Here is a 13,717-nt window from a genome sequence, read left to right on the forward strand (position 1 = left end):
GAAAACCTATACACAGTATTTTGAATATACATACAAATACATACATTACAAACATAAGCACACACACACACACACATATGTATGTATGTATGTATGTATGTATACACACATACACATGTATATATAGCCTAAGGCACGGATGTGTGATAAGAAGCTTGCTTTCCAATCACATGGTTCTGAGATCATTCTCACAGTGTGGCACCTTGGGCAAGTATCTTCTAGTATAGTCCCAGGTCACCCAAAGGCTTGTAATATATAAAGATATTATTAGCAATAAAGAATAATAATGTAAGTGGCTAGTAAGCATAAAATAACCAAAAAGGTAAAATTATTAATTTATAAACGGGGTACAAGATAGTACACAGCATTGCTAGAAATAAAAGTCCAGTGTGGTAAGTAGCTTCCTAACCAACCACATGGTTCCGGGTTCAGTCCCACTGCGTGGCATCTTGGGCAAGTGTCTTCTGCTATAGCCCCAGGCCGACCAATGCCTTGTGAGTGGATTTGGTAGATGGAAACTGAAAGAAGCCTGTCATATATATGTATATATATATATATATATATAATATATATATATATATATATATGTATGTATGTGTGTGTGTGTGTTTGTATGTCTGTGTTTGTCCCCCTAGCATTGCTTGACAACCGATGCTGGTGTGTTTACGTCCCCGTCACTTAGCGGTTCGGTAAAAGAGACAGATAGAATAAGTACTGGGCTTACAAAGAATAAGTCCTGGGGTCGATTTGCTCAACTAAAGGCGGTGCTCCAGCATGGCCGCAGTCAAATGACTGAAACAAGTAAAAGAGTAAAGAGTAACCACAGTAAATCACTATCTTGTAACCTGATTATATGTATATATATGTGTGTGTGTGTGTGTGTGTATGTGTGTATGTATAAACACACTTCAACTTGACAGGATAGAAAGGAAAAGGAACTAAATAGAGAAGGTTTAAGGTGTGATATTTGTTGATGGTAGGCCTAGAGACAAAACTTGAAATCAAATTAGTTGGTAAAAAAAAACCCCAAAAAAAACCTGGCCTGTCAAATCACATACTCAAATGATATTAGGTCACAACAGCTTTCAGAGGTGGTATTGCACACTGAGAGCAGATTCTTACACACTCTCAATAGATGAATGAGTGGAGCAAAAAAAACAAAACAAAACAAAACAAAAAAAAAAACAAGCAAGAAGATAAAATGAGATTGAAGTCAACTATCATATATACAGAGCACAAGCACACACATACCCACAAACCACATAATGAACAACCTACAAACACAGACATATGTAACTGGTCCTTTCTGACTTTCAACTCTCTGACACATTCCCAGGTATTCTCTGTACCATGCCACCTATGTCTTGTAGGATGGTATTAGACTAATTCCGCCGAGGTCGACTTTGCCTTTCATCCTTTCGGGGTCGATTAAATGAGTACCAGTTACACACTGGGGTCGATGTAATCGACTTAATCCGTTTGTCTGTCCTTGTTTGTCCCCTCTGTGTTTAGCCCCTTGTGGGTAGTAAAGAAATAGGTATTAGACTCATTCATTTTCAAACGCCTTACAACCATCCTTATTACTTTCCTACTCTGGACCATTATGAAGGGTATGTATAAGGGGTTGGATTACATCTATTTGTATCCTATATATACTTCTACACCACTTTCTGTGCTGTCGGTTATCATCCCTCTCTCTTATATCACTTGTTATTGACATCTATCACAAGCTTTTACCATTGTACTTTTCACTTTCTATCTATCATCACTCTCTCATTCCAGTCACCCCATTTCAAAATTATACTCTTGCTCCCTTCATCTATCCGCCTTCTCTGTTATATTGTCTCGAGTCAATGAACATATTGGAGTAGAGATGACTCTGTAATCTCAAGGGATACAAAGCAGCCTCTCTAGTTTTGGTGCCATGATAAAATGCACAAATACACTTTGTAAAGTGATTGGTGACATGTAGTGCATGTGGCTCAAGAAACTATGTCAAAAATGAAATGCATGAGCCTGACAAAGTTTTCCAACCTGTCTAGAAGGTTAACTACTTCAAATAAAAATTGCCTGTGGCAACCTATACAACTCATGCCAACATAGAAAGCAGATGGATGATAAATGTATATGAGAATAAGTTACTCTGGCAAATTACTTAAATTACTTCATGTAATTCTTTCTTTCACATTAATTTATTTAATAGTTGAAGATTTAAGTACATCTCTTTGTGCAATTCATAAAATAAATATGATGGCTTAAAATTCCAGATACAGAGTACTTAACATAGTGGATACAAAAATGGACTTAGGTTTTCATGGTATTATAATCTACGTCACAAAATATTCCAGCTTAGAAGTTAAAAGTATATCTATATCACCTACTTCTAAACTTTTTCTGCTGCTGACAAAAACTAAACCAATACCGATAGATGAAAATGTAATACTAATAGCTTTGGTTTAAATACTTCAGTTTCTAAACTTAAAGCCTGACATCTTTACTTTCCCAGACTAGTTCCCAGACTAAGGCCTGAAGTTAACTTTGTCAGACTGAATAAAATATCTTTAATATTTCTTCATTAATGCCATATACTCTGCTCCCAGACCAATAAAAAAAAAAGACCTAATTAGAGGGAATACAACCTTATTTTCTTTCAACATATTTTCAATGCATATTTTTGTCAACGAGTATTATTAAAAAAAACTCCTTTAAAAATTTAGAAATAAGGAATGGAATTAGGAAAACAACTGATAAATATAGTTAAAATAAAATAAAATAGAAACAATTTTAAAATAAATTTAGAAAAAGATAACAGGTTACATATATAACTAAAATAATAAATAAATATTTTTCATAAATATAAACTAAACAAAATTTCAAACTTAGAAGTTTAGAATAGAAATTTTGAGTGCCAAGTAATTAGTCTTAAACCAGAGATAGATAGATAGAGAGAGAGAGAGAGGGGGAGAGGGGAGAGAGAGAATAGAGTGTGTGTATGAGAGAGTATAAGTATACACAGGAAAACTGAAATAATTTCAAACAAATCTAATTAATTGCATGAAATTGCTCTATAGTAAAATGGTCTTATAATGTCATCATCGGGGAACTTATATAAGGGTTTATCATGGTGCACAGGTTAATAGGATTGATTTTTAACATAAAATCTGATTATGGAACAGGCCCCTGCCTTAGAGGAGGAAAAGGGGACAAAAATATCAAGCAATGCAATAAGAACAGACAGTCACACACAAACTTGTGTTCACCTCTCACCAACCATCCTCTTCACTGTTGGTGTGCTTAGTGCTTAACCTCCAAGATGACTTATCCAGTGAAGCACATCAGACAAACAAGCTTAAAAATGATACTTTTGGGTTTTTTTTTTATATATCTTCAAATTTTTATTTTAATGAATAAAAAGAATTCTAGCATGTGAATGTGAATGTGAATGTGTGTGTGGCAGTTGATAACTGAAAATGAATACTTTGACCTCTAACAGCAACTTGCAGCAGACAGTTCTACATAAGATGTTACACTGGTAAAATCAACTGTATGCACTTTTTAATGTCGAAAGACCTAAAAAACGGTACCACAGTTGAAGGAATTGAACTACGTTTCAGTTGACAAATTTATGGCTTGTCTTAGTTTTAGAATTTTCATACTATTTCTCATGTACATTGTTATCTTTCTGTATTCCCCTTCTGTTCTACATACAGATACCTACATACTTCGCCAATTTCTCATACACACATGCATCAGTATATAAAACACTTACACACAAACACACATAACTACTTTTTCACATAAATACAGATATACACTCTTATTACACAAGTTCTCTCTCTCTCTCTCTTTTTTCAGTTTTTTCCCTCATCTCTCTCTCTCTCTCTCTCTCTTTCCATCCATTTGACATATAAGTGAATATGTGATTCTGTTAAGAATGTTGATGTGAGATTCAAAATTCAAAATTTCAAAACAAAATAAGACAAAATAACAAAATGCAAACATGTGTCAGTATGTTCACAAGGATCTTTAGTTTTCACCCAATAACCTCTTTGAAATATTGTTTATTACGTATCTGTCATTGGAGAGAATTGTGAGACTGTACACTGATGTTTTTCCTAAAACTATTAGAAATGGAAGACTAAGTATTTCTAAATGGGAATCAAAAACAAATGGCAGACTTGGTACTCTTTTAGTACTTTTTATCAGATCTTCAGAGAGAAACAAAGCAAAAAAAAAAGAAAGAAAAAAGAAGAAAAAAAACAAGGAAAATATCATCCCGGAAAGAACATTTTTGTGTCGATTTAGCCTTCATATTAAGTAAATGAACAGCTTATAAAATATTTGAATATTTAGAGTCTGGCTGTAAGCATTAACTTTGTGCTTGACTGAGGATAGAGGGCTTCAAATGACCCATCCTTGTTTTCTTTGTATCGTCTATCTGGATGTTTTGTTGTCCCTTTTTTGTATCACCTAGCTGTCCAGATATTTTGTGTTCTTGTCCCATTTTGTATTTTATATATATATATATATATATATATATATATATATATATATATATATATATATGTATATATATATATATATATGTGTGTGTGTGTGTGTGTGTGTATGTATATGGGTATGATGCCATCATGAACTACCTGGTTTACAATATGGGAGACTAGGCCATAGCACACACCACCAGATGTTTTAAGCATCTCAGATATAATTCCTGATGGGCAGTGGGCTTTTCCTGGCATAGCAGCACCATAGTCAACTGCTACAAAGGTTAAGGTGATGCTTTAGATAGAAATAACTACAGGGGTATCAAACTGCTGGATCAAGTGACAAAGGTCATGGAGAGGGTCATAGCCCAACTAATTAGGGAGAGAGTCTGCTTAGATGAGATACAGTTCAGTTTTGTGCCAGATAGAAGCACCACTGATGCCATATTCTTTGTACGGCAACTGCAGGAGAAATACCTAGCCAAAGATAAAGCCCTAAATTTGGATTTTGTGGACTTGGAGAAAGCCTATGATAGGGTCCCTCGATCCCTTATCTGGTGGGTGATGTGGAAAACTGTTGATGAATTGTTAATAAGGGCTGTACAGGCCCTATATGGAGATGCCGTTAGTAGGGTTAGGATTGGAAATGAGTATACTGAAGAATTCCGGGTAGAAGTAGGGGGTTCACCAAGGATCAGCCTTTAGCCCCTCTTATTCATCATAGTCCTCCAGACAATAACAGAGGAATTCAAGACAGGTTGCCCCTGGGAGCTCCTCTATGCTGATGACCTGGCCCTTATAGCAGAATCACTACCAGAACTAGAAAAGAAACTTAAAGTGTGGAAGCAGGGTTTAGAATCGAAGGGTCCTAGAGTCAATGTTGCAAAGACTAAAATTCTAGTAAGTAGGAAGGCAAACACATCACACACCCCTTCAGGTAGGTGGCCTTGCTTGATCTGTAGAAAAGGTGTAGGTAGAAACTCCATAAGATGTACCCAGTGTAAGCTATGGGCACATAAGAGGTGCAGCAACATCAGAGGAAGATTAACTGGGAAGGTAGCTTTCATGTGCAGCAGATGCACAGGGGCGATAAACACCACAGATGCTCAGAAAACATATACCATCACATGCCATGGGGAGAAACCAGAAGTAGTTGATAGCTTCTGTTACTTAGGTGACCAAGTCTGTAGAGGGAGTGGATGCTCAGAGAGTGTTACCACTAGAATAAGAATAGCCTTGGCAAAGTTCAGAAAGCTTCTACCCCTAGTGGTGACAAAGGGCCTCTCATTCAGAGTGAAAGGTAGATTGTATGATGCATGTGTGTGAACTGCCATGCTTCATGGCAGTGAAACATGGGCTGTGACTGCTGAAGACATGCATAGGCTTGAAAGAAATGAAGCTAGCATGATCTGCTGGATGTGTAATGTCAGAGTGCACACACTACAGAGTGTAAGCGCCCTGAGAGAAATGATAGACATAAGAAGCATCGGATGTGGCGTGCAAGGGAGACACTTACATTGGTATGGTCATGTACTGTGGATGGATGAGGAGAGCTGTGTGAAGAAGTGCCATTCTCAAACAGTGGAAGGAATCTGGGTTAGAGGGAGACCCAGGAAGACATGGGATAAGGTGGTGAGGCATGACCTGTGAACGTTGGGCCTCACAGAGGCAATGACAAAAGACCAAAACCACTGGAGGTATGCTGTGACTGAGAAGACCTGACAAATAAAGTGAGTCCACAGCTGTAACCTACACCAGTGTCGCAGAACCAGCCCACTCAAAAAGTACCTTGGATCATAGGGCGACATGCCATGCTTGAGGAGACTTATTGAGCCAAGTACATCAATATCAAAATCAAATCAAATGGAAATTGTAGTTGTGAGCCCCGTGGCAGTAGCAGGTAGAACCATCTGAACGTGGTTGATGCCAGTCCCACTTTGACTGGCTCCTATGCTGGTGGCACGTAAAAAGCACCCACTACACTTTCGGAGTGGTTGGCGTTAGGAAGGACATCCAGCTGTAGAAACACTACTAAATCAGATTGGGGCCTGGTGCAGCCTCCTGGTTTCCTAGACCCCAGTCGAACCGTCCAACTCATGCCAGCATGGAAAACGGACGTTAAACGATGATTATCATAATGATGATATATATGTATAAACACACACACACATATATATATATATACACACGCACACACACATATTTGGTTTCAGACTGCATTTTATCAAGGAAACTTTATTTCTAAATTAGCAGATAAGGATATTGGTACAATTACTTTAGAATAAAGGTTGGAAATTTGAATCCAATATGGCATTATGTACAAATCCACAGAGAAGACATGATGACAGCTATAAAATCAAACTGACTGAAACATAGTACAAATATAATCTCTAAAAATAAGGTTAATAGCCTGTAAAATTATTATCATAATAACAAAGGCACTTCTCAGATATTTAATCAAGATTATATATAAAGTAGTAAATATGTTATTATCTAACTCAGATATTTAATATAAAAGAGTGATCCATCATGATTTTATGCACCAATATTCTTTCCTGAATATTATCTATCATCTGTATAGTCTCTCTTTCTCATTCATTCTCTTTTTCTTTCTTTCTTTCTTTCTTTCTTTCTTTCTCTTTCCTCCCCTGCTATAGAACATAAATATGTTTATTTGTATGTACAGCTAAAGATGAATTAAGCATATGTATAAGAGCAGTTATTTGTAGACTGACAAATACCTGCCTCACCTGTAAAATATTAACAAATTTTTTGTCATTACTCCACCCTCTTTATTTATGAGGTAACAAAAGAGACTTTGCATCCATTTAACTCCTTTTTTTTCCTTCACATTGAGTTGGACTAGTTTAAAAAAAGTTTAAAACCATCTTAATTTTATTAAACACAGCAGTTTGTCTGTTCTCTTTTCAATCCTCACAACCTCCTCACCACACAAAAAACTCTTCAAAAGACTGTAGTTTTTAAATTAATTGATAAATTTCTGGCAAGAGCAACTGATGTTAGCTATCTGATCTTGCATGCACTCTATAGTTAAGTAGAAACCTTCACTGTATGTAAAACTACTACAGTACTTTTGTATAAAAGCTAATCTAAAATAATCATTCTGCTGTTTCAATTTCAAGAAAAGTTTACCTGAGTGATATACCAACTCAGAAACAGATGGATAATTTATGAGTTTAATACAATTAAGGAAAAAGTTGCTATGCCAGAAGTAATGATATGATCTTTGATCACTGTCATGTGCATAGTGTATGTGCACATTTATGTAAGTACATATTCTCTTATTAGTTTGGTTTTAATTTTAGCCATACACTAAAATCAGAGTTTGAAAAAAACTATATAGATTTAACATAAAGTTTTGACCTGTGTAAAATATAGTTAAAATCAAACATTTTTCCTTTGTACAAAATTTAAATAAAATTGAATTTGTTTTAAAATGCAGTGTAGATATTAAAGAGATGTGCACACTTAATGCAATATATAATAATTGCATCATGTATAAAGTAATATATATATATATATATATATATATATTTTTTAAGGTGATGAAAAAATAAAATAAGCTGTCTTATAAAGATACTAAAAGAAATCATCAGTTGAGAATTGTTAGCTTAAATACATACTCAAAATTTATATGTCTATCTGTCTATCTACCATTATCTGTATACATAAATATGGGTAATAAAATTACAAACATTTCTAAAAGTGGTTGTATTTCAAAGAAATATAATTTAAATACATAACTCAAAAATATCTAATTATTCACTTTATTCAAATGAATAATTATATATGAATATAGAACTTTAAATGAATAAGTTTTCTTCCAGACAAGTTTCATGATATTCATTTTGTAGCTACATGTGTCTAAATGTGAAGCTGTGGTGGTTTGACATGATTTTAGACAATTTTTTTTTCTGAAAAGTTTCTAATTGATGAGGAGACTTGATGAAAATACCAATATATTTTCTGTAATTAAATTTAAAAATATATTTTAAAAGTTTCACAAATGAGTCATAATAGAGTAGAAATTAAAATTTCCTTGTACCTTAGAAAAAGAATTTCTAAATTTGTACAAAAACTACGCATTTATTTTGAAAATGTATTTCAGCAACTTCATTAATTTTGAAAACGAACAAATAAAAAAAAAAAATCGTGACACAAATTTTGTCTTTTTTTTATCTTAAAAATCTAACAAACGAAAGTTTGAAAAAATTAAATTTCATTAAATATTTTAGAAGTTATTTTAACTGTAATGATTATCTCCCTTAGTCTGGATCAGGAAACAGCTGGAAAATGGAAACTTTCAAGTAAAGATAATTAACCATAAAGTTATTGATAGTGTGTGTGCGCGCACACACACCAATGCATAAGGCTCTTTATATTAACATACATGTATATGTTCTCTCTTTCTCTCTCTCTCATACACACACACACACAGATATCCACCAAATCATCGTTTTCCTACACTTATTTCAAAAGACACTTCACCATTTATTTATTTATTTATTTATCATTTGTTGTTTTTAATGTTATTATTAATAGAATGAAAGATTTTTTTTATAATCTTCGTGAGGACAAATTAAATGTAAAGGTGGATAAATCATAATTAATTCTAGCAAATTACAAAGGGAAACTAGTTAAAGTAACAAGATATAAAGCAAAGATTTATTTCTTCAAGCAATGTATTTGTTTTAATAAAATAAATCATATAAAACTTGTTATTACAAGAAGGATAAGCAACAGGAAAAGTATCCACTTGGAAAATGAATTCCTCAATGAATTCTAGCTGACCTATGCAAACATGGAAAGGTGGGTAATAAAATGATATTGAGGATGATGAATATATATATATATATATATATAACCATCAGAGCGTAGCCGTCTGCCAGCCTCGTCTGGCACCTGTGTCGGTGGCACATAAAAAACACCATCCGAGCGTGGCCGTCTGCCAGCCTCGTGTGGCACCTGTGTCGGTGGCACATAAAAAACACCATCCGAGCATGGCCGTCTGCCAGCCTCATGTGGCACCTGTGTTGGTAGCACATAAAATCACCCACTACACTCTCGGAGTGGTTGGCGTTAGGAAGGGCATCCAGCTGTAGAAACACTGCCAGATCTGACTGGCCTGGTGCAGCCTTCCAGCTTGCCAGACCCCAGTTGAACCGTCCAACCCATGCTAGCATGGAAAGCGGACGTTAAACGATGATGATGATGATGATGATGATATATATATATGATAGTAAGCACTTGGATATAAATACGTAGGTATACATCCAGTAGTATATTGGATATTTATTACCCCTTAGATTGTTGCTTAACCTCTAACTCATACAGACATATATATATATACATAAATATGTATACACACACACAAATGCATACAAAAATATAATTTGGTTTCTAATTTTAGCACAAGGCCAGCAATTTTGGAGGAGAGCAAGTTGATTATACTGACTCCAGTAATCAACTGGTACTTATTATATCTACTCAGAAAAGGATGAAAGGTAAAGTCAGCCTTGGTGGAATTTGAACTCAGAATGTAAAGAAAGATTAAATGCCACAAAGCATTTTGCCTCACATGCATACATATAACTGATGTACATCTACATATATGCATATATAGATGTATGTATGCTATATATATATGCACATCTATATAGTACTTAAATATACATACATACACACATACATATATATATATACATATATATATACAGGCATATAAATACATGCATATACATATATGATATATATACATACATATCTACCTATATTCATATATATATATATATATATACACACACATATATAAATACATATGTATATATATATATATATGTTCATATATAGATATATATAAATATATCGTCATCGTTTAATGTCCACCTTCCATGTTGGCATGGGTGGAAGTATATATATATATAATATATATATATATATATTATATATATATATATATATATCTAGGGAGAGAGAGAGAGAGAGGTAGAAATATATATATATATATATATATATATATATATATATCTATGGATGTGTACATTACATATATATATCTATGTGTACTGTGTGTGTTTATATTTATATAACTATACATTTGGACATTGTTATATTTGTGTGTGTGTCTATATGCATATACATAAATGTGTATTTCCATATATGTAAGAACGTAAGTATTTACATACATCTTGATTCAAGGTGTGATTATTAGAGGGAGAGAGGGGTGCATCAGGTTCTTGTTTGGTATTCCTTGAAATTATTTCCAGCATTGTAAACTGGAAGGGACACCATGGAAAGAAGTACCTTGTTGAAGGGTAACGAAAGCACCACCTCATTCAGAAATCAAACCTACAACCTTACCACCCTGAGCCAAACTCTGTTACCAGTAGGCTACATCATGATAGTTGAACCAGCAGTCAGTTGACTAAATCTAAATTATTATAGGTACTTTTTGCTTGACTTTGTCATCTAGCACTTTCATCCCAGCTGCATGAAAATGCAATCTGCACAAAAATCAAGATGCATGCATTTCACTGCCTGACTGCCTGCTGCTCCTCCATGAATGGCAACCACACTTTCAAAATCGGTAGATCATGCATGATCCTGCACGTTACTTCAGTGAAGCAGCTCAGAAAACGAGCAAAGCTACTGTAGAGATGTTTTAAAACAAAACATTTTTATGCCCATCCAGTTCACCCCCACATACAATTTGATAGTTTTAATTAATATTTAATTCAATTAACTGCCCCACCACCAACACCACAAACCCCGTCGCCACCACAACTACCTTGCTTGTAGCCATAATTGGAATACACAGTTCAATTATCCTGGGATGCCTTAAGTATATGCTTCCGTTATAGTAGTGATAGCTAGGGTGGCGGTAGAAGCAGCCGAAGAAGAAGGGCTTTCATGCTATAGAGATAAAATGCGAATCATTCACTATTCAATTGGTGTAACATAAACTAAAATTATTAAGATGACACCCAACCACCCCCATCTGGCTGTTTATACCTCCGTCACTGTGAACAGCCACAAATCTGCTCTCCACCTTCAACCAATTAAGGGATGGAAAATTCAATGTTTCCAGCAAGGTTATTTAAAAATGAATTGACACAAGGAACAAAAATTTAAAAAAAAAACATAAAAAGAAAATTATTAACACAAACACACACACACATATATATATACAAACACACAAACATATATATATATATATATATATTCACGCACACACACACACATACAGATGTTATAAAGATAAAATAAAGGAATAACCACTTTTCCTTTTTACTTTTTTTTATGAAGTGAATTTCAAGAACTGGAGAAACAGGTGCAAGGAATTGGACCATAAAAAAGAACATGCACCAAAATATAATTAAATAAAGGAATAAATAAATAAAAGGGGAGTAAATAACACCAGTAATAATAATGATGACGATAATAATAGCAACGAACAGGAAGAAATAATAATAATAATAATAATAAATAATAATAATAATAACAATAATGATAATAACATTAATAATAACAATGATAATAATAACAATAATAATAACAATAATAACAATAATAATAATAATAATAATAATAACAATAATGGTAATAACATTAATAATAACAATAATAACAATAATAATAATAATAATAATAATAATAATAATAATGATAATAATAATAATAACAATAATAATGATGATGATGATTCCCCAAAAAATCTGCGAAAAAAGATAGTATCCCAAAAGAGCTCAATGTCAACTCTTCAAATCCTTAAATTAACAACCATGGGCCTTTCCACCCTACACCTCCAATATCACGGTGTGTTTTGGGTTTTTTTCCCCCTCTTTTATTTTCCCTTTTATTTTTTAATGCAAAGGTCCCCAGCTGCTCTGTTTTCATCTGGTACTTGATACAATTGTTACATGGCAAAAAAAAAAGAAAAGAAAAAAAGAACATATGCTTCTGTGTGTGTGTGTGTGTGTGTAAAAAGAGCAATGAAAAGCAACTATTAAATTCAATTTCTGTTTCATTCATTTCCTTTATTAAATCTCGCATCATTTGGCAATAAGCACTTATCAGTTGTCTCCCTCCACTCCATCTCCCACCTTATAGTCTTGTGCCTTAGAGTTCAATACCGAGCAACATACAACAACAAAAAAAAAAAGAAAAACAAAAAACACATAATGCATGTTTTTCTGTTATTCATTCTTAAACAGTTTCTGTCCTTCGTTTTCATGCTTTATTATTACTACTTACATTAACATGAGTTTTTTTTTTTTTTATGAATATCTTTATAACCTTGCAGCAAATAAAGAAAATATATATGTGCCAGATTATTATTGTTATAAAGGTAGCGAGCAGGCAGAACAATTAGCATGCTGGATGAAATACTTAGCAGTATTTCGCCCATCGTTATGTTCTGAGTTGAAATTCTGCCTAGGTTATCTTTGCCTTTCATCATTTTGGGGTCGATAAATTAAGTACCTGTGAAGTACTGGAGTTGATGTGATCAACTGTTCTCCACCCCACAAAATCCAGGCTGTATGCCTATAGTAAAAAGGATTATTATCATGGTTGTGAAGGCGGTGAGCTGGCAGAATCATTAGCACACTGGACGAAATACTTAGCAGTATTTCACCCTTTGCTACATTCTGAGTTCAAATTCCATCAAGGTCAACTTCGCCTTTCATCCTTTCAGGGTTGATAAATTAAGTACCAGTTGAACACTGGGGTTGATGTAATCAACTCATTCCTACCTCCCACAAGCTGCCCTTGTGACAAAAATTTGAAATTATTATTGTTATTATTATTAAGGCAGCGAGCTGGCAGAATTGTTAGCATGCTGAATGAAATGCTTAGCAATATTTTGCCTGCTGCTGTGTTCTGAGTTCAAATTTCGTCAATGTCAACTTTGCCTTTCATCCATTCAGGATCGATAAATTAAGTACCAGGGCCCACACAACAACAAAATAGCAAATTGGGTTCCACAATGTTTTAAAGGGCTCCTGGAAAATGTTTGCCTAAGATGTATGTATTGGTATTTATTGCAAGAAACAACCAGGTTTCTTTCTCTAACAGTTTCCATAGGTCAACCTACACAAGTCAATGTTTGAAAAACAAAATAGGAATTTTAAAAAAGTTTCTATGAAACTAGTTTTTAAGCATCAAACGATTATGAGGGTCCACCAGAATAAAATAGTATTCAAAGGGGTCCA

The 13,717-nt window shown here is 34.0% G+C and overlaps 1 protein-coding gene across 12 annotated transcripts in view; it reads right to left on the minus strand.

Annotated features, from left to right (window-relative positions):
* LOC115209324 (zinc finger protein rotund-like) overlaps window positions 1-13,717 on the minus strand; it is a 428,746-nt gene that overhangs the window by 325,311 nt on the left and 89,718 nt on the right. The window lies entirely within an intron of this gene.

The sequence above is a fragment of the Octopus sinensis genome, linkage group LG3 (genome assembly GCF_006345805.1).
Source record: "Octopus sinensis linkage group LG3, ASM634580v1, whole genome shotgun sequence".
NCBI classification, from domain to species: domain Eukaryota; kingdom Metazoa; phylum Mollusca; class Cephalopoda; order Octopoda; family Octopodidae; genus Octopus; species Octopus sinensis.